The sequence below is a fragment of the Ips typographus genome, linkage group LG3 (assembly GCF_016097725.1).
Source record: "Ips typographus isolate SLU linkage group LG3, UJ_Ityp_2.0, whole genome shotgun sequence".
Taxonomy (NCBI): Eukaryota; Metazoa; Arthropoda; class Insecta; order Coleoptera; family Curculionidae; genus Ips; species Ips typographus.
In genome coordinates, this window is record NC_138424.1 from 2190449 (window position 1) to 2211027 (window position 20579).

A 20579-nucleotide genomic window follows, 5' to 3' on the forward strand; every position below is an offset into this window, starting at 1 on the left:
ACCTTGACGGCGGTACGCGAGAAAAATGTGGCTTTCGTTAATTAAAAAGCGATTACTATTGACGCTGATTACTTTCGTTAAAGCGTACCATTAGAGGCATCGGTACCATCGGCGGGTACCGTCTGGACAACGACACCCATTCATCTCTAGCAAGGGCCGCAATTGTGCGTTTATGCATGCATTATTTATCGGACCCTCTATGTTATAGAGATACGTTGCCCGGATAGGCGTGTGTAATGCGTTTGTTTCTTGTTGCGTTTTTAATAAGTACCTTTGTCGCCTTAATATTCTCGTAATTTGTTCCTGTCAGTTCAAAGGACGCACGATTTATGCGTCTATTTTACGAGCACCTGCGAAAAGTAACACTCCCTGTTTCTTAGCTATAGACCTAATTTGAATCTGCTAATGTGGGTATCACTAGTATTTGTGTCTTGTCTTTACTTGGACAGTCACGTGATTAAATATAAAAATTGAATAAAATCTGTTTTTGCAAATAGTTCAATTTTGGCAATTTTTTATCTTGCTCATGCACAGCAATGAGCATATTTATACCAAAGGACCTTAAATTAGGTAAAATAAGTACAAAAAAAGCACTTTAAATTTTTTTATATTTCAAAAAATTGTCACGTGACCCTAACTTGGAGTAGGCTAGATACACATTTCTAGTTTGAGCTGAGCCAATGTCATTCAGCTGTGACCAACACTCAATTAACATCACATTTAATCTGTGTGTTTAATAGTCCAAATGTGCAGTATTTGCGAAAATTATAAACTATGCCAACCATGCTGAAATTTACTGTTGATGTAAGTAAAGTCGATTTTTGCTTGAAACAAACAAGTGTTTTAATGGGATTTATCGTTGTAAATGACTTTTACTTCAAGCAAAAAATGAACCTTACTCACTTTGACAATTAAGCTGTTAATGGTACTGAAAATTGTACCTGTTTAAAGATTATTGCTGTCTCTTTTTATAGTAGCAGTAAGCAGAGATAGAAACAGTGATTTTCGTTAAAACATAATTTACGGAAACGCAACTGATGGGAAGCGAAAAAGAACCTTACTTACTTTGTCACTTAAGACGTTAATTGCAGTGAAATTTTTTCTGTTTGAAAACTCTTTCTGTCTCTTTTTATAGCAACAGTAAATAGTAATTTTCCTTAAATCGTAAATGTTCGTCTTTTTTTTAATTTTTAGTATTTAGTTATTAATTATTTAAGTTTGAGTTCATACAGTGCGTTTTTTTTAACGCGCAACATAGGATTTTACGTGTTAAATTTTTAAGCCCATGTTAGACCATGTTATTTTGGAACTACAAGTATAAAACTTGACGGGTGGCTGTTTCGTACCCTGAAGCTTAAGTAAGTTTAACAATTCGGCCTAAAAAGTGTTAAAAAGCTTGCAAAAAATCATCTTTTTTCGAAAAGGTTTTATCGTTTCATACTCCCTGTATGCATTGTTGTTCTTTGTTGTTTTTGATACTGGCACGGCAGGTAGCAGGTAAAATTTGGCGTAGAAAGTAAAACAGGGTGATCATTAACTTTATATCAAGAAAGTTAAGAACAAAAGAAGTATTTTTATAAGTGAATTGTTCAAAGTGACCTCCGTTTGAAGCCAAACAGTATTCCAAACAATCATAAAATGCCCTTTTGACGTTCAAAAGATGTCGGGTCGTGATGCAGTCAAAATATGTCACTTTACCTGTTACCTGCCCTGCCAGTATAAAAACAACAAGGAACAACAATGCATACAGGGAGTATGGAACGATAAAATCTTTTCGAAAAAAAATGATTTTTTTCCAGTTTTTAATCACTTTTTAGACCAAATTGCTAGACGTACTTAAGCTTCAGGGTACTAAAGACACACCCGTCAAGTTATAGACTTGCAGTTCCAAAATAAAATGGTCTAACATGGACTTAAAAATTTAACACGTAAAATCCTATGTTGCGCGTTAAAAAAAACGCACTGTATACTATCTTTCAATTTTCTGTAAGTGGGCGTCGGCCTGTTGGAAATAAACGGCTTTATTATTATTATTATTAAAAAACGTAATTATTTTAGAGCAGCACAGTTCATGTAAATAACTTCGATTACAAAAGCTTACTTACATTTGACAATTAGGCTGTTAATTGCACTGAAAATGTATCCTGTTTGAGGACTCTTCCTCTCTCCCTCCATATAAACAGTAAAACAGAAACAGTGATTTTCTTTAAAAACATTCATATAAATAAATCGATTAGCAATCGAAAAATCGGATTTTAAATTCCATGGACAAAATGCAAGCAATTTCTTATTTTCAATATTCCTAAAAGGCGAAGACCTAGAAAATAGAGCTTTCTGCAATTTATAGAATTTTGTATGCTTTTTCGAATAGAGATGATAAAATAGATGAAAATCCAAATAATTTGAGAAGATATACCACATTTTTAAATTTAATATTTGCCAAATATGTTTGCCTAGAAATGGAAATGAAGAATTGACTACTAAAAGTTTTCTGGTTTTTCTGCGAATATTATTACAGAAACTATTACCGTTTCCAAGATTGGTCATTTTTTAAGTTGCCACCCTGTATAAGAAAATTAAATAACCATGTTTAAGACTGCAAATTGACTTAAACTTTGTTCAGCCACTAAAATAAAAATATCAATTCATGTGACATTGATCAATAAAAATTTTGTTTTTCTAATTTTGGCATATAAAGTGACACTTTTCAAAACTGATTAGAGTGACAAAACGTTTTACTTTATGTAACTAGTTATGAAATAGCTATATAAGTAACCAGTTACGAAAAGATCGATTTTGTGTAACGAATGAATGTTTGTAGGGCGAGCGCAGCGAGGTCCTACAATTTGAATGAGTTACACAATAAGACATTTTCGAAACGTGTTGCATACATAATTTTTTCTAATTTTGACCAAAAAGCGGTAAAAACCATCTTTTAAAGTGATTTAACACAAATATTCACTTTCATAGCACCTTGTATAAACAGTGACAACGACATGTTATGATGGATGTCGCCCATATGTTTCTACGGAAATGCATAAAAACAGGGAGTGATGAAATGAACTTTTCATAACTAGTTACATAAAGTAAAACGTTTTGTCACTCTAATCAGTTTTGAAAAGTGTCACTTTATATGCCAAAATTAGAAAAAGTTCATTTCATCACTCCCTGTTTTTATGCATTTCCGTAGAAACATATGGGCGACATCCATCATAACATGTCGTTGTTACTGTATATACAAGGTGCTATGAAAGTGAATATTTGTGTTAAATCACTTTAAAAGATGGTTTTCACAGCTTTTTTGGTCAAAATTAGAAAAAATTATGTATGCAACACGTTTCGAAAATGTCTTATTGTGTAACTCATTCAAATTGTAGGACCTCGCTGCGCTCGCCCTACAAACATTCATTCGTTACACAAAATCGAACTTTTCGTAACTGGTTACATAAATAGCTATTTTATGACTACTGAACCGTTGTTTGACTATCCTGTTCTGATAATGCAGATAATAAAGTCGCTAATCATCGATAGAAATTCAATTTTCTTGTACTCACTAACGTTTCTTTTGCTTCCTGACTTAATAGCTTTGAGATTGAAATCTAGTAGACATCAACATGACGTGAACAACTGGTCAACAAATGACAGGCCTCGACACAAGTCATTAAAATGTATATGTCGATGGTAGCGCGGTACTCGGAAGTCGGTAGGTTTCATCATTGTAACGTGAAAGTACTTTGCGGAAAAATCATTGAAGAGCGCGATTCGAATGGGGTACTTGAGCGTCAAAAACAGGGAAACGGAAACTTGTTACCTGGACTCAATTTTTGCTTAATTACCGGGTTATTAACGCACAATTTATTAAGACAGAATCTGAATTATGAATGCTAAAGTGAAACAAGGGAATCAAAAAGTTTGATTAACTGCTGCTAGTTTAGTCGACAAGGAAAGTTTTTGAATTAATTAACGTGAAAAAGGGACCACAACAAACGTCGGTTCTACGATATCTCGAAAGACCAATCAAGTTCCTATTAGGACTAGATAAACGCGCATTACCACTACAGGAAAAAGTTAATAGTTTTATTGATTACTCTGATTAGAGCCTACAACCGTGCAGGACCGGGTTCAAACAGAATTTCCAATCTAAGTAAAGAGATTAATGATGATAAATGTGTCGGTAGATGAAGGTGCTGTCAAAACGTTTTGTAGCGGGTCTTGTCGACGTCACGGCCAAGTCCGAGACTCGTAAATTTACCCAGTAAAAAGACTTTAAAAGCGTTTCGAATAGGGCAGCCGAGCAGAACAAGTACCGTTTACCTACTCGGGTACTTTTTAGGTAATTGCTTAATCGGTCGTCGGTCGAGGTACTAAATCATGGTCACGAACGTGGCGAAAAAGTCGATTTTGTCGGTGTCAGACTTGATGATTTATTGTGATCATTGTTTTAATCGAACTGCAGATCTGGAAAGACTCTTAATTATGATTAAATGTTTTTTTTTTAACGGAATTTATTAATTATCTTCTATTTTATGGAGTGTTTGAGACCCACTATTGCAAATATGTAGTTATTTACTGTCTACAGTAAAAACGTTAATTGACTGAGTTGTGTAATCATACAGAGTGGATTAAATTTGACAGTTTAACAGTCCAGAAAACTCGGTTTTTTAGACAGTTACAGGGTGACCCAATATATTAATTTGTGACCCTTGAAATTTACTTTTGCACAATGGAGATCTCGGTTATTTGATAAGATACAAGAAAGTTTAAATTGGGGCAAAATTGAGCAATTAGGAGTCTATTAAAATGCAGCTTTAAAAATTGCAAAATTGTTAATACTTCCAAAGATATCCGAAATTTTGGAAATTATATTAATTTTTCTTATGGGCGCCATATTGAATTTTTGCATATTTGAATAAAGCCTATTTTCTGATTACCATGATGTACCATAAGTTATGGTTCAGTCTTGGAGTTTCGTAAAAAGTGCCTTGAAAATGACATCTCAAAAATCCGTTGATCGGTCAAATGCCACTACTCCACATGATATTACTGCCATTTGCAAAATAATGATCATGTGACAAAGTGTCAGATGATGACACAAAATGCGCTTAACCGTTGTATGCACCGAGGGTAATTAAGCAAGTTTAGCTTAAATGTGACATTTTTTGCACGATCTGTCACAGTCAAAGTAACATTTAACCTAAACCTGCTTAAATATCCTGATATCATGTACAATACACTCTTTGTAAAGATGGATTTTGTGATATTTTAGCTAAACTGTAACTAAATACATTTTAAATAAGTAAAATTCTGTCTAATATAGCGCTCCCAAAACAAAAACCTAAAAACTGATGATGGTTGTCAAAAACTGAAACTTCTTACGTCATTAAACATAAATGATAAAAGTGCGATAAAATAACACCAATCAACAATTGATTAGAAAGTCAGAGGGGATTCTCTGACGTCATTTAACAATGTCACATGCTCATTGGTTTGAAAATGTCAATGATGTCACGTGAAGAAGTGTCAAGTGACTTAACAGATAATTGTTGAACTGTTATTTTCAAGAGACTCTTAATTAAAACATAATTTTCGTTATTTTCAATGAACTGCCAATTTGAACCATATCATATGACACATCATCGTAATCAGAAAAAATAGCCCAATTCAAATCACGTTGTAGAAGAGGAAAAGTGGTTGTGGTAAAGTGTTTTCTGTTTTCAGTTATCTTATCAAATAAATTAGTAAAAAAATAAAAAGTAATTTCCAAAATTTCGGTTTTTTTCGGATATCTCGAAAAGTACTAAACATTTTTTAATTTTTAAAGCGGCATTTTAATTACTCAAATTTGCCCTAATTTAAACTTTTTTGTATCTCTTCAAATAATCGGTTGGTGAGGCTCGTAAAACGGACACCCTGTATAGTACCTCTATAGTAAAAACGTCAAATAACTAAGTAATTCAATAATACAGTGAAATGACAGTTCTACAGCCTTCAGCCCCTATAACCCTCCCACTCGGATCAGCCACTGAATAAAAAACGTCAATCAATAAGAATTTTCAAAAATTGACACCAGACAGTGTTGCCAAATCCGCGTAATAGATGTAGAAGAATTTCTTCTTAAATGTGTTATATTTTAGATACAAATTTGTGTTTTGTCACATTACTGTGTGTTTGTCTGTGACACTGATGACGGCTTAGGTCGAAACCGGTAACCAACCTATTAAATTATAGTGGCAAACGACTTTGTTTTGCTCTCCTTGTTTTTTTAGATAAAAATGTATTTATTCCATGTCAAACGCTATTGCATAACTTCTGTAAGGATCCAATCAAGGTTAAAAAGTATTTTTCGGGGGTAATATCCCTAGTGCATTTAATTTTTCCGGAAAAATTCGGAAAAACGAGTTTCTAAGTAATTTGTTAAAACAAATTATTCCAATTTTTCCACAGGAAAAATTAGATGCACGAGGGATATTTGATAAGATTATTTCCTGAGTTAAATAAACATTTTATTTTAATTAAAACAATAAGAACAATAACTTTCAAGCTAGAAAGGGTAACACTATTCTTTATGTTGTTGTGAGGAGTGTGCAATTTTTTCGATTTTTTTTTCCGGAAAAACTGCTGACAGCTAAGTTGACAGTTGTTAAGTGATTTTTCCACTTAAAATTTACATTTGTTATACTAATTCTTGATAGCGATTGGTCAAAATTGATAGGAAGGAAATAATCACTTTAAACCTGCTGAAGTGCAATTTCAATAATAACCTTAATGAAAAGAGTTAATGTCAATCATGGAATGGTTCGTCAAGAAATCGTATTTACATTTGTATATGGAATTGTGAGCAAATTAATGTTTGCGACTTCCTTTGACTGTTCAAGATTGGACAGAAAAACATAACTTAATTGAACCAATAACGTCAATAGCAACTTGACAGCTATAGATAAGTAATCTACATTTGCGGACGTCCAAATACGGAATATAAAAGCGGATACGCCAATCAGTTTTAGCTTTTGCTCCATAGAAAGGAGTCGTACTTTCAGTTTTTTTTTTTGTCTCTTTCAACAGACACTTAATAGCGCTGGATGAAACAATAGACGCGGGCCAGATAACGAGGAATTTTTCTATTAACCTTATAATTCGTGCATCAATTTTTTTTTCAACAATTACCTAAACCATGCAGGTGGGACGTGTGAAATGTATTTGCGACGACGGTCGTTTTACATTATTGAGATTGTGGGAATAATGCTATGACAATAGAAAGTTTTGAGATCGGGCCCGATAATTCTCTCGGATTCTTTATGCACGTTGACCGAAATATTATTTAGAATATTATTATGGGGAGGCTTTTTATGGAAAAAACGTGACTACAAAATGATTTAATCGTCTAAACAACGCCGGATTTAGATATAAAAGAAGGATTTTTTATGCTTTACGTTGACTTTTAAAGGATAATAACGACGAAATGGTGGATAATGAACCGCAAAAAGATTTAAGATATTGTGTAGTAGAAATGTAGAAAATGATTTGAAAAAAAATATATATTAAATAAAAGTCTTTCATTTAATATATTTACGAACGATAATCAACTCTATTTGAATAATTGGAGCCTTCCTCAGTATTAACATAAGTTGATCTTAATTATGCCGCTACCATTCGTTAAAACTAAGAGCCCTAATTTCCTGAACAGAAACGTTCAGTTAAAAGAAAGTGGTAAAAAAACTCCTTTTGCTCGCTGATTACAAGTAGAATGAGTCCGATTGTAATCTAGTGACAAACAAATGATACCGCTTAAAAGAGCAAGCTTCCTGGGTGGGACAGAGCCCAATATTTCAAGACTTTCGAATGGCTCAATGCCGCAAACTTCTCTTAATTAAGACGTTTTACTGAAATTGTCAACCGCAAAACTTTTGGTTCCGAGACCGCGATAATCGCTTTTTCGCCATTTTCGGGAAAATGAGTTCGTGCTGAACCGATGGACTAATTAAACCCAGAACTTCACGACTAAATAGTCAATTAACCGTAGAATATCGACTCTCAAAAGGCTTCATATTTTGATAATGTGGCGGAATCGAGTACAAACCGAATGACCCACATTTCAGGTCGATGCCGAATATGGGCAAAACACGAGATTTTCTTCAATAGTTTTAGCTTGATAGCAATTTGTTGGTAAGATTTCTATTGTGGACAGTACAGATGTTTCATTTAATACAAATTTTTTGCAGTCTACATGTCTAGAGCATGGTATACGTAAATGGTAGTAATCACTAGTGCTAGAATTTAGGTATAGATTAGGCTTTTCTGTATATCTTAAGCTCTAGAAACAAGTGCTGTCAACATCCATCAGCATCACTTTTTGTGACTACCGAAAAAAAAAACGTGATACGGAATAGATTCAAAAATAATTCGGTTAACGACCCACGGTTAACTGAAAGGTGTGACATGAGATTTGTCAACTTAGCGTGATTATATGCGACCCGATTTTTCATATGCACACACGCGGTCCACTTCCTTTCCTTTGCAGCTGAAGCATCACACTCGCATAAGTCATTTTAGTTACGTTTACTTTAATCCGAAACGAGCGTTAGAGGATTTATGTTTTTGGCAACAGTTTACTATTCGATCCGTACCAGTATAACTTCAAAAGTTCAATATTAGTATAGTTGAGACCCACTAAATTGAATGAGAGATGAAAACAAGTTTCGTTGAGTCTTGACAAGTTGCGCCAGAAAAACCCATAATTGATACTGATTTTGACATGAAAATTTGTCAGCTGAGGAAATGTATGAAACCCGTCTAATAGTTTCTGACAAAATCAGCCTCCAAAACCCCTAACAATTGTCACTTACGTAGCATCTGTCAAAAATCGCTGAAAAGCTTAAAAACCTCTGAGACTAAATCTGGGTTTGCCTAACTCCTTTATTCGTAGGTAATTGTTTATTATTAATTCTTATTTATTAATCCTTGCGGAGTTAAAACCGTGTCTTTAAATTGTGCTGTTTATACACGTTTTTAATTTTTCATAACCTCAAAAGATCCCAATCTTTTACCTTTTTTTAAGAATTAAAGAAATTGTGTTTTTTTAATTTTGTGATTATTGAATTTCTATTTGAAAGAGATGGATTTACCAAAACAGTGCTTTTAGACCTCCGTTTTAGAAAAAACATCTCTCAAATGTCATTGTGCACTTGTCATAGTTTTTAAGAATTAAAAATCTGCATAAACCATCTTTTATTAAAGAATTAACGATTATGAATCCGAAATAAGTATTAGTAATAAAAGAAGTTAGGTAAACGGGCCCTTAGACTCTAAGGCTCTGCGTTTCGTTGAGCTTATTTGTGGTCACGTGACAACTGTCAAAAACTCCATCAAGCTATAAAATACAACATCAAATGAATTCTGACTGACAATTAAAAATTGATTTGATCGACTTGCCTGCGCATTTTTTACAAGGGTGACAATTGTCACGTGACCTTCAGTCTTACTACAGCTCTATTGACTGGATTTCAACCTTTATGAACCGGTCAAGAGTCACGTGACAACTGTTCAAAGCAGGTCAATAAAATCAATTTCTACCAGTGACGTAGGATGTGGCTTCCAACTTTGCCACATTGAAGAATCATTTGATGTGGTATTTTATAGCTTGATGGGATTTTTGACAGTTGCAACTGTGGAAAATTCTATGAGCTGAATATTGACAGTTTACTGTCAGTTCACTGTTACAACTATCAAAATGCATTCAACAAACCACAGGAAATACCTAAACCAAATTGACTGACTATTAGAAAAAACTTTAAAAAAATTCATAAAGTTGTGTGGTTTGTGTGTCGATCAAGACAGTTACGTGGTCTAAAAAAAAATACAACATCAAAATAGTCACATGTCGTTAAAAATCATGTTTCACAGCTTCAAATGATGTAAATTTGACAATTATTGTGGCCGATAAATGCTGGTCAAAAAAAGACGAAAAAATACATATGCGAAAACTTAAACCAAAATAGAATGACGTAACAATATCGTGACAGACAGGTAACTGTTTTGAATGTGACGTTATCGCGATTCAAACATTTACTGGTCTATCACACTGTTTCGTCATCGTACTTTTATTTGATTTACCACATACTGACTATAAAGTGACGTAACTGCCATTTACTATGGTTTCAACTGTACCACTTGCGCTGTAGCGAGTTGAGCTTTCAAGCCCGGGTAGCTCAGTCGGTAGAGCATTGGACTTTTAATCCAAGGGTCCAGGGTTCAAGTCCCTGCTCGGGCGATACTTCTTTTTGTTTTTTTTTTATGTTTTCTGCACTTTTTTCTTTTTTTTTTCTTTTACTGTAATCGAGTTTTTCTGTTTTGTTAAATTAAATTACATTTTCCTTACATTAATAATTAATTAACTTTACTGTATAAGCACTAGACTGTTTTTGAAAAAGAAATAAAAAATTGCTGATTATGTGAATAAAAAAAATACCGTTATTTTATAATAAAAAATCACAAATAGTTTAAAAAATACTAAAAAAGTACTATGTAGGAATAGAAAAGTGGTCAGTGACGTATTTGATTACACTAGCCTATCAAAAGCATAATTTGACGAGATGAAGCAAACAATCATTTTATGGTTATCTTGACATTGCATTTTTGTAATTAAAACAATATTTGAACCAAAATAATAAATAATATTTGATTAGTACCGGTATACAAGCAAAAGCTTCGCGCTAGTAACACTATCACTTTAAGCGCATGAGCTTTCAAGCCCGGGTAGCTCAGTTGGTAGAGCATTGGACTTTTAATCCAAGGGTCCAGGGTTCAAGTCCCTGCTCGGGCGATACTTTTTTTAATTTTTTTTTTGCAAAATTTACAAAACCCAACAACTAAAAGTGTTATTATATAAAAACAACGGTTTTTTTTAAATACATGCGGTCACCTGTTGCACAGAAACAACCTGACGTCTGAAGATCATATCTGCAATGTGGTGTACAAGAAGAATGCCACTTGCGTTGAAAACTGGTTTTCCGTTCGAACTTAAAGCGCTGGAAGTCTTAATAAGTGCCACCCACTTAGTTTCAGATGGGCAATGTCAGAAACTATTATCCCCTTTTCAATTTTTTTTTTGTCTTCTCCATAGCTGTATTATTTAAATCTAAATATAGGTCCGACAGTGGCGTATTTATAGATAATGATCACTAAAAGGTGGATTAGTTGGAACAACTTGTAAACGTAATTTTGTTACGTCCAAACTGGCAGTAACAACGTTTTGGCTGTAAATTTAGTCCCGATCAGTGAACAAAACAAATTCTCATTACTCAAAAAACTTCAATTGTAGGAGGTTCATAAGTAACACTTTCTACTAGTCACATATCATTATTACCACGTTCTAAATTATACACCTTGGGCACAAACGATTAAAATTACACTTTCTGTGACTGATCACTATGTAACAAGAATTGCGATATAAAAATTTGGGCCGGAAATGTTATTACTCGTTGAAAACGATGGGAAAATGATCATTAATTAGGCCAATTAACGATTGGTTGCAAATCTGGCGTTTTTTTTCGTTATTTTTTACGTGCTAATTTACAAGAAACAATCTGGTGTAGTGTACAAAATTCGGGGTGTCCTTTCCCACGAGAACCAAACGAAACTGTTAAAACTCTTACCTCGCTGATAATTTATTCAAATTTATGGCACTGGTCCAGCATCAGATATTTTTTTACTAACCTGAAACAGAAAAGATTTAAAAATTAAAAAAAAACGTCACAAACCATTTTTTTAGGGAAACAAAACAAGGATGACGTGACAGTAATGATTTGTAAAGTTTAACTGATCAATCAGCGGGTTGTCAAAATCGGGCACGAAACATGAGGAAATAATCACAGAACGTGTTTGCACGATGCCGACGAAAATTATTAAGGGAAAATAACCACTATCATTCGATGTTACGCATCTGCAATTTTGTGGGCAATTTTTTTTTCGTAATGTCTGTGTACATTGCGGCCATAAATAATGATCGGCCACCAATAATCGGCAGATTCAATTATAGCTTTCAACCGAATCATTATTTGTTCCCAGCTATTTTCATCATCAAACCCATAAATTCTTCAAATAATACTCAAAAAGTGAGAAATTCGACCTAAATAGTTGACAGTAACAATGTGATGATGTTTTACACAATCACAAACTCCCCACTGTGCTGAGATTTACGCAAATACTGCTGACAACGTATCAGACAACTTTTTGAATATTGTCAATTTTAAATCATCTATTCAATTTGTTCAACCCGTATTTTTTCTTTAAATCATAATAATACATAAATTAATATGACCTTGCAAAAAAAAAATATATCATTATTAATTAATTATGGTTATTTACTTAATCCATTTCACTCACTTAGAGTGAAGGAACGACAATTATTACATCATTGCCACTAGCCCTGGAATGAACTTTATTAATTATTTAGCATTTGGGTCCAGTTCTTTTTGTTATTTATATTAATGCCATGTACAATATGGGAGAAGAATTTATGTTAACGAGCTATGCAGATGACACCAACATTCTACTATCTGGCTCAGACCTGCCTGGCCTTGTGGTCAAGGCTCAGGATGCCTTACACCAAACCTCTAATTGGCTCAAACAGAATCAGCTAATACTGAACACCGAAAAAACAAAGTTAGCAATTTTTAAAACAAAAAATAAACTGTTAATGATTCAATACATGTAAATAATGAAACTTAACGTGCAGTTTCTTGGAATTACACTTGATGAGTTTTTGTCATGGGAGAGACATATTGAGCACTTGACCGTAAGGTTAGCCAGAATAGGTTACGGAATAAAGACAATCTCGCAATATGTAAGCCTGGACTGTGCAAAAATTATATATCATGCAAACTTCGAATCTGTATTGCGATACGGAATAATTTTTTGGGGAAGTGATTTTAGAATACAGAAGGTTTTTGTAATACAAAAAAGGGTTATTCGAATAATACGGTAAATGAGTCCAATAACTAGCTGTAGAGGTGTTTTTAAAGAACTAAATGTGTTAACAACAATTGGTGTGTACATTTTTGAATGTTTGTATATAAGCATAAAGATAAGTTCAATATGACCCAAGTACGTCAATATAATACCAGATCTAATAGTGTGCCTCTACCAACTCACCGCCTGAAAAAAACTGAAAACGGTCCATATTATTCTTGTATTAAGTTATATAATAGTTTGCCAATGTCACTTAAGAATCAAACCAACGTAATATTTTTTAAGAAAGAGCTGAAATCATTGTTAATTAAAATGGAGCCATTGTACACAGGAATATTATAACAAACTACAAGGTAGAAATTTGATCTAAGTAAGTAATGAGTAACCCTTTCTTTTGGTTTATGTTGGCATTGCGGATATTACAGTAAGATAGGTAAAAGCAACATCCACCTATTAATTTATTGACGCTATTTCATTTTATGTACTATAAATATGTAATTTGAAATAAAGAAACATTATTATTATTATTATTTTTCAAGTCCTCTACAAAATGTCACAGTGAAATAAAAACTTCTTTCAAATTTTCAACATATTTGCTTGGAATAAACGATCGTTTCTTGTGCAAATTTAAGCTAAAAAAAACTTCGTTAACGTCCCAAATGGGCCGTTAAAATTTCGGAAAAAACTAAAGAGACTGAAATAATTACATTCCGTCGAGGATGACTGTGACTTTGGAAACGTGGTGAAAATAGCTTATCCCAAATTAGAGTCGAGTGTGACATCTGCCTAGGTAAACACGCGGTCGGATTTAGAAAACAGTTTTTTGAGTTTACATTATTTGGTTCAAGAGTGAATGCTAATTGCGTTTAACGCGGATATCAAAGTGACAAGATCGCACCGACAGATTCCAAACGGACCGTTTAGCAGGATACGAAGAAACAGTTAGCTACTTCCAAAACACCGTAATATCTAATAACATATCGTATATTAATAAATCATAATCGGAACAAAGTAATTTGCAGTCATGTCGATTAAATTCGTATTATTTAAAGCGCCTTCGGAATTACGTGAGATCTTATCGCCGTTTAATTTAGCAAATTGTTTTCTGTAATTTCTGCCATTTCATAATTCGAGTTGACGAAGTCCAGTTAAACATTAATAGCGGAAATAAATCGGTTGGTGTAAACACAAAAAAAATTGTAATTTTAGAATTTACAGGCAAAACTCTAAAGAGGTAAATTATCAAAACATATGTTCACACCGCAACATTAAACACGGTTGAGGCATCATCGCGGTCACCCGCTCCCAAATACCTTTTGCGAAATATTCGCAGAATGCAACAGCATTTGCCGAGGTTTGTGTCACCTGTCCGAGTACTGGAAGCGAGTATATTTCAGTACTGATCAGATGGACCAGTCCGGTTGCATTCTTTGGTACCATCGGGGCCGCTCGAGGTACTATTATCTTAATCTAGTCCTTTTGCAAATCCGATGCTAAAACACGCCATTACACGTGGGAGTATGTCTTAAAGACTTGATTAAAAGTGCATTCCAAGTAATCCAATATCCATTGAGACAAAAGCAAAAAAATGGGTGTGATACACGTGTAATTTCAAGGAATGTTTGTGCAAAACACATCAATTTTTTTTTTGACCAACCACAAACCTAGCCACTGTGCTGAGATTTACGCAAATGCTGTACAGGGTTATTGATTGAATTTAGACCAACCCAATAGAAGCTTTTCTTTCCATATGAAAGTGATAGATACGAAGGTCTACTATACAGGGTGTCCCACGACGAAAGACATCGATTGATATTGGAAGAGAGTTTTGAAAATTTGGCAGGATACTGATGTGGGCATGCCCAATCAAACTAAAATATTTTCAAGATGGTTGCACTTCCGTTTATACCGGAAGTCTATCACAACTTTCTTATTTTAAATAAAACACTCTATATATTATTACATATTTGGATTCCTCACAAAATTCTGACCAACTTTTGTGTACAATGCCCTCTGCCTATCTCTAGCCGTTTTCGAAATATTTGATGTTTTTCCAAAAAAGTGACAGTTGCAACGCTCAACATATTTTTGTACTCTGTCAAAACCGTATTTCATTTTGCAATAAAACTTTGGGTTATTGTAAATAAAGTATCGTTTTATTAAACTGAGGGTGCGAAATGACCCATTTGTATACAGGGTTGTAAAAAAAAATGAAAAATTTCATGTTTTTTAAATAGAAACCCACATTTTTTATGATGGAATCATTTTGAGCATTAAAAATTACTATACGTTTCAATTTACTTGGCTATACCTAAATCCAACCCATTTCGTTTTATTTGAGAATTAACCTTTTTTTTATTAGGCTACATGGTTGGGATTAGCTGGTACTCTAGTTTGTCATGCATATTGGAGATGTTAATAACACTAGTTTTGAGTGTTTTGACAACTGCAAATATGCCGTCACGGTTACGTTATTCAAACCAAGATTACTTAAATCTGTTTATTATTTACGGAGAATGTGATAAAGTTGTGAGTAGAACAGGTGAGGTATTTGCCGCTCGTTATCCAGAAAAACGAAAGCCATCACCAAAAGCTGTCAAGCAAATAATTGAAAATTTTAAGAATACGGGATCTGTGAAGAGAAAAGCTATTAGAACAAAACCAATCCTTAATAATACAAATGTAGAAATTGCAATTTTAGGCTATTTTGTTGCAAATCCAACTCCGTCAATAAGACAAGTTTCTGTAGAATCAGGCATATCCAAAAGCTCAATTCAAAGGATCCTGAAGAAACATAAATTTCACCCTTTTTCATTTAAATTAGTGCAACACTTAAAAGAGGTTGACTTTCCGAAGACAGTGGTTTTTAGTGAGTTTTTGCTGACTAGTCACTATGGAGAAGAATTGTTTTTGAATAATATTATTTAGAGCGACGAGGCCAAATTCACTAAAAATGGAATGTTCAATAGACATAATTCACACTACTGGTGTGACATAAATCCACACGTAATTAGAGAGAGAATTTCTCAAGAAATCTGGAGTTTTAATAATAAAAAATGTTTATTGTCAAATAGAACGAAATGGGTTGGATTTAGGTATAGGCAAGTAAATTGAAACGTATAGTAATTTTTAATGCTCAAAATGATTCCGCCATAAAAAAAAATGTGGGTTTCTATTTAAAAAACTTAAAATTTTTCATTTTTTTTAGTGGCAGTCTTATGATTTTTTTTTGACGACCCTGTATACAAATGAGTCATTACGCACCCTCAGTTTAATAAAACGATCCTTTATTTACAATAACCCAAAGTTTCATTGCAAAATGAAATACGGTTTTGACAGAGTACAAAAATAAGTTGTCACTTTTTTGGAAAAACATTAAATATTTCGAAAACGGCTAGAGATAGGCATAGGGCATTGTACACAAAAGTTGGTCAGAATTTTGTGAGGAATCCAAATATGTAATAATATATAGGGTGTTCTATTTAAAATAAGAAAGTTGTGATCGACTTCCGTTATAAACGGAAGTGCAACCATCTTGAAAATATTTTAGTTAGATTGGGCATGCCCACATCAGTATCCTATGCTAAATTTTCAAAACTCTCCTATTTATACTTTTTCCAATATCAATCGATGTCTTTCGTCGTGGGACACCCTGTATTTCTAGATACATTTTACCCATACTGGGTGTCTCAAAATTACGTGGCTAACCAAATTTACCTATTTTTAAATGCGATGCCATTTTTTTTATTGTAAATTCGGATACTGCAATAAACTCTACGCCTATTTGAATCATATGTTTCTGTTTAATTAGCTGTATTGATTGATAAATTTAGACCACCCCAATACAAGCTTTATTTTTACTTTTAAAAGAAAACTTTCTATATGAAAGTGATAGATACAAAGATATACTATGTGTTTCAAAAAATCAAAAACTTGTACGACATAAATGCAAACAAATACAGTGATCACGACAAATTGCACAATTTGTAAAAAACCACAAGTTTCTTCCACTGCAGTGCACCGTTTACATCATAAGCAACTTCAAGGTGATCCATATTCGGTTTCTAAACTATCAGCGTGTCACCCACGTGCTGCCGCAACACAAAGGAATGCGCCGCCACCACAACTTTTCAAAACCGTTCTGCTGACAGAATATATTATTAATGAGCGACGGAATTTTAATTGTTAATATATACTCGTATATCTGACGGTGCTATAGATAAGTCAGCCGCAGCAGCGGCCGACACTGCATTGAATACGTGAAAATGAAGGTGTCGGACGATGCGCTCGTCCTAATATGGAGGCGACTCATTATTAGCGCCTGTCATTCCCGTAAAAAAGTGATCATCAGAATAATAAAGTTAGATAAGCCACAAAGGCGGTATTTTGAAATTACGGCTTTGATGTGGAAAACTATAGTGCCGCGTGAATAGTAAATAATTAAAAGTGGCGACATCTTTTGAGTAAAATGATCACCTTGCTGTGTTGTTTGTCACAGTTGTTAAATAGTGTTTTTCTCGTTTTGGCATATAAAGTGACACTTTTCAAAACTGATTAGAGTGACAAAACGTTTTACTCTATGTAACTAGTTATGAAAAGTTCATTTCATCACTCCCTGTTTTTATGCATTTCCGTAGAAACATATGGGCGACATCCATCATAACATGTCGTTGTCACTGTTTATACAAGGTGCTATGAAAGTGAATATTTCTGTTAAATCACTTTAAAAGATGGTTTTTACCGCTTTTTGGTCAAAATTAGAAAAAATTATGTATGCAACACGTTTCGAAAATGTCTTATTGTGTAACTCATTCAAATTGTAGGACCTCGCTGCGCTCGCCCTACAAACATTCATTCGTTACACAAAATCGATCTTTTCGTAACTGGTTACATAAATAGCTATTTTTACTAACAGATTACTTTTTTCTACTTTTTACATCTCGGTGGTATTATCTATTTTGTTTAGCTGAGCTGCAATGGCTTCCATTTTCAAGTATCAAAACCAAAAAACTGAATTCAAGTTCACAATTTGGAAAAGTAAAAGTCAGATTCAAAATCATGCTGCTTGTGAAATGTATCATCATATTGATGAAATTGTCAAACTTTCTTGCACAATTTAAAAAAAAGTGTGAGTGACTTGATTTTAACAGTGAAAATGTCAGCTTTTAATGTAAAATTTCAATCTGACAAGTCGAAATCTGTCGTTGATGCTGAAAGTGTCAAAGTCCAAAATTATCAGGACTTTTCAACAAACGAAAATAATCATTTTTAATGCTGAAACTGTGATCATTCAAGATCGATCTTATCAAATTACGTATATTTATTATTAATTAGTTAATAAGATGTATAATGTATGCTTATCCTTCTCTGTCAAATGTTTTAAAAACAGTACTGCAATGTTCTAACTTTGAACCTAACTTTTCAAAACCAAAAGTCAACCTAACTTCAATTGAGACGTCAAAAGTCAAAATAGAAGACAGAGATTTTTATAACAAATATTGCTATATCGTGGGTGCAGAGAATTACCAACTTGGAAGTCTTTGCGCAGATGGGAAAATCAAAAGAACTGATGCTGATCGTTAAAGAAAAAAAAAAACGGGATACATAGGCCACATAATGAGAGGCGAAAGGTATGAACTCTTGAGACTGATCATTGAAGGAAAAAGATCAGTGGGAAGAAGACAAAACTCCTGGCTGAAAGACTTAAGAAGATGGTTTGGATGTACCACAATTGACATCTTCAGAGCTGCTACATCCAGAATAATGATCTCCAACCTCCGGCGAGAGACGGCGGATTAAGAAGAAGAAAAGAATCAAAATCGAAACAATCTCAAAACAGGTGTCAAAGCAATTAATGCATAAAATTCCCATATTAATAACAATACATCATTCACCCATATCACCGGATGAAACGTACTGTAAACGGCTCTTCAATTTAAATTTTACCAGTAACGGTAAACCTAAATTCGATTACTTTAAATCTTCACTAAATACTCGCTGCTTCATAACCGTGCCCTAAATATCGTCCAGTTTTTTTTTTACCCACTTCAATGGGTAATAAAATCCCATAAAGTTGTACAAGTTTCATAACGCGTGCAACCGCCCACCATATTTGATGCAATTGTAATAAAGGTCCGACAATACGACGTATTGTTAGCAAACGGTTCAGCTGATTTGTGCTTGATTGATGAGGATATCATCAATAAAAGCATCCGGTCAGTGCTTCATGAAAAAGAAACGATCAATTATTGTGTTTATCAAGACAAATTTGATTAAATGTAGAGTGTTCCACAATATGATCAATATAGTTACCGCGATAGGTAAGTTTTGAAAAAGTCAGCATGCCCAATCCAACCAAAATATTTTGACTTGTTAGGAGACTTTTGTTGGTGTCTTGATGATGATGATCAATGTCTTTTATAGTGGGACATCCTGTATAGAGGTAACTGACTGGAAAAAATTATGTCTAGGGACAGTTAAAGATTAGAGTCGTCCCAGACAACAACAAACAATGGGGTTGTTCTAATTGATGGGTTAGGCGCTGGTTCGAAGGCTCGCCCCGATCCAATTACACATATGAGGCAACAAAAGCCGCCAATGAAACAACAAAAACAATTTTCCAAGAACAATAACAATAAGTTGTGCCCGTTTGGCGTTAGGAGAGCTTAATTCCTGACAAAACGTGACAATTCTTCTTAGAAGCCGTTGCAAACCTGAGCCGCTATAAATAGAACGGGCTGCCATTTGCATACAATGCGTTTCGTACTAGGATATGGTAAGTGGCATTACCGAAAACGAGGCTCTGTATTTATACCTAAGTAGCCAATCAATAGTGACAACCGTCAATATTAAGTTCATTAATAATTCAACGGCAATTGTCATGTTGTGGCGCCAATACAGATCACCACTAAATGATGATGCCGTTTTTGGTTCAGTTTCACTACCTCTTCACTTTCCTTCCACTTTTTTTCAGGATGGCTTCAGGTTAAAATAATTATTATTCTTGTTCTGTTTCAGTAAAGAGACAAATCAAAAATTTGAGCAGAACAACTCGTCTTCTAACCAAATATCTGAGTTTAAACCTATTTTTCGTGTTGTTTGGTCAGAACTTTGTTGTTGTTGGCCAACTAATAATTGTTATGCCGAAATGTATCTGTATAAGTAACTTTTGCTTTTAGTGTTTTGTGCCTATCGACTTAATAAATAATGTGTTTAAATCAATCTTCTTTGAAACATTGACGTTTTTCTCAATATCACTCAAAGTGTTAACCACTTGTATTTAGAACTTTACCAAGCTAAATTAAAACTCATTTCTCAGTGTCAAAAAAGAATTATGCTAAGTCTACATGTGCAGCATTTAGGTAAATCTTAGCACAGTGTTTGTGAATAGCCAAACAAATCAGCTTTTAGCTGTCTGCTTTTCCTGATCACAAATTACGAACAGTGCTGTAATTTACCTACACATAGCATATTATCTCATAAACTAATATTTCGTCAATTATCTGATGCATATTAATATTCGAAAATGACATTAAACAGAAGTAAAATTGCAAAATACTTTTTTTTTTTCATTACGATGTAATGAATCTTGATTCGATGCTTCAAATCCAACT

General features: G+C 33.8%; 1 protein-coding gene and 2 non-coding genes across 8 annotated transcripts in view; 2 read left to right on the forward strand and 1 right to left on the reverse strand.

Moving 5' to 3' along the window:
* Window positions 1-20579, reverse strand: part of LOC145726627 (puratrophin-1-like) — a 164001-nt gene that overhangs the window by 80864 nt on the left and 62558 nt on the right. The gene's annotated exons all lie outside the window — the stretch shown is intronic.
* Window positions 10195-10267, forward strand: TRNAK-UUU (transfer RNA lysine (anticodon UUU)). The gene has a single exon. It is a non-coding gene; the product is annotated as a tRNA-Lys (tRNA).
* On the forward strand, window positions 10747-10819 carry TRNAK-UUU (transfer RNA lysine (anticodon UUU)). The gene has a single exon. It is a non-coding gene; the product is annotated as a tRNA-Lys (tRNA).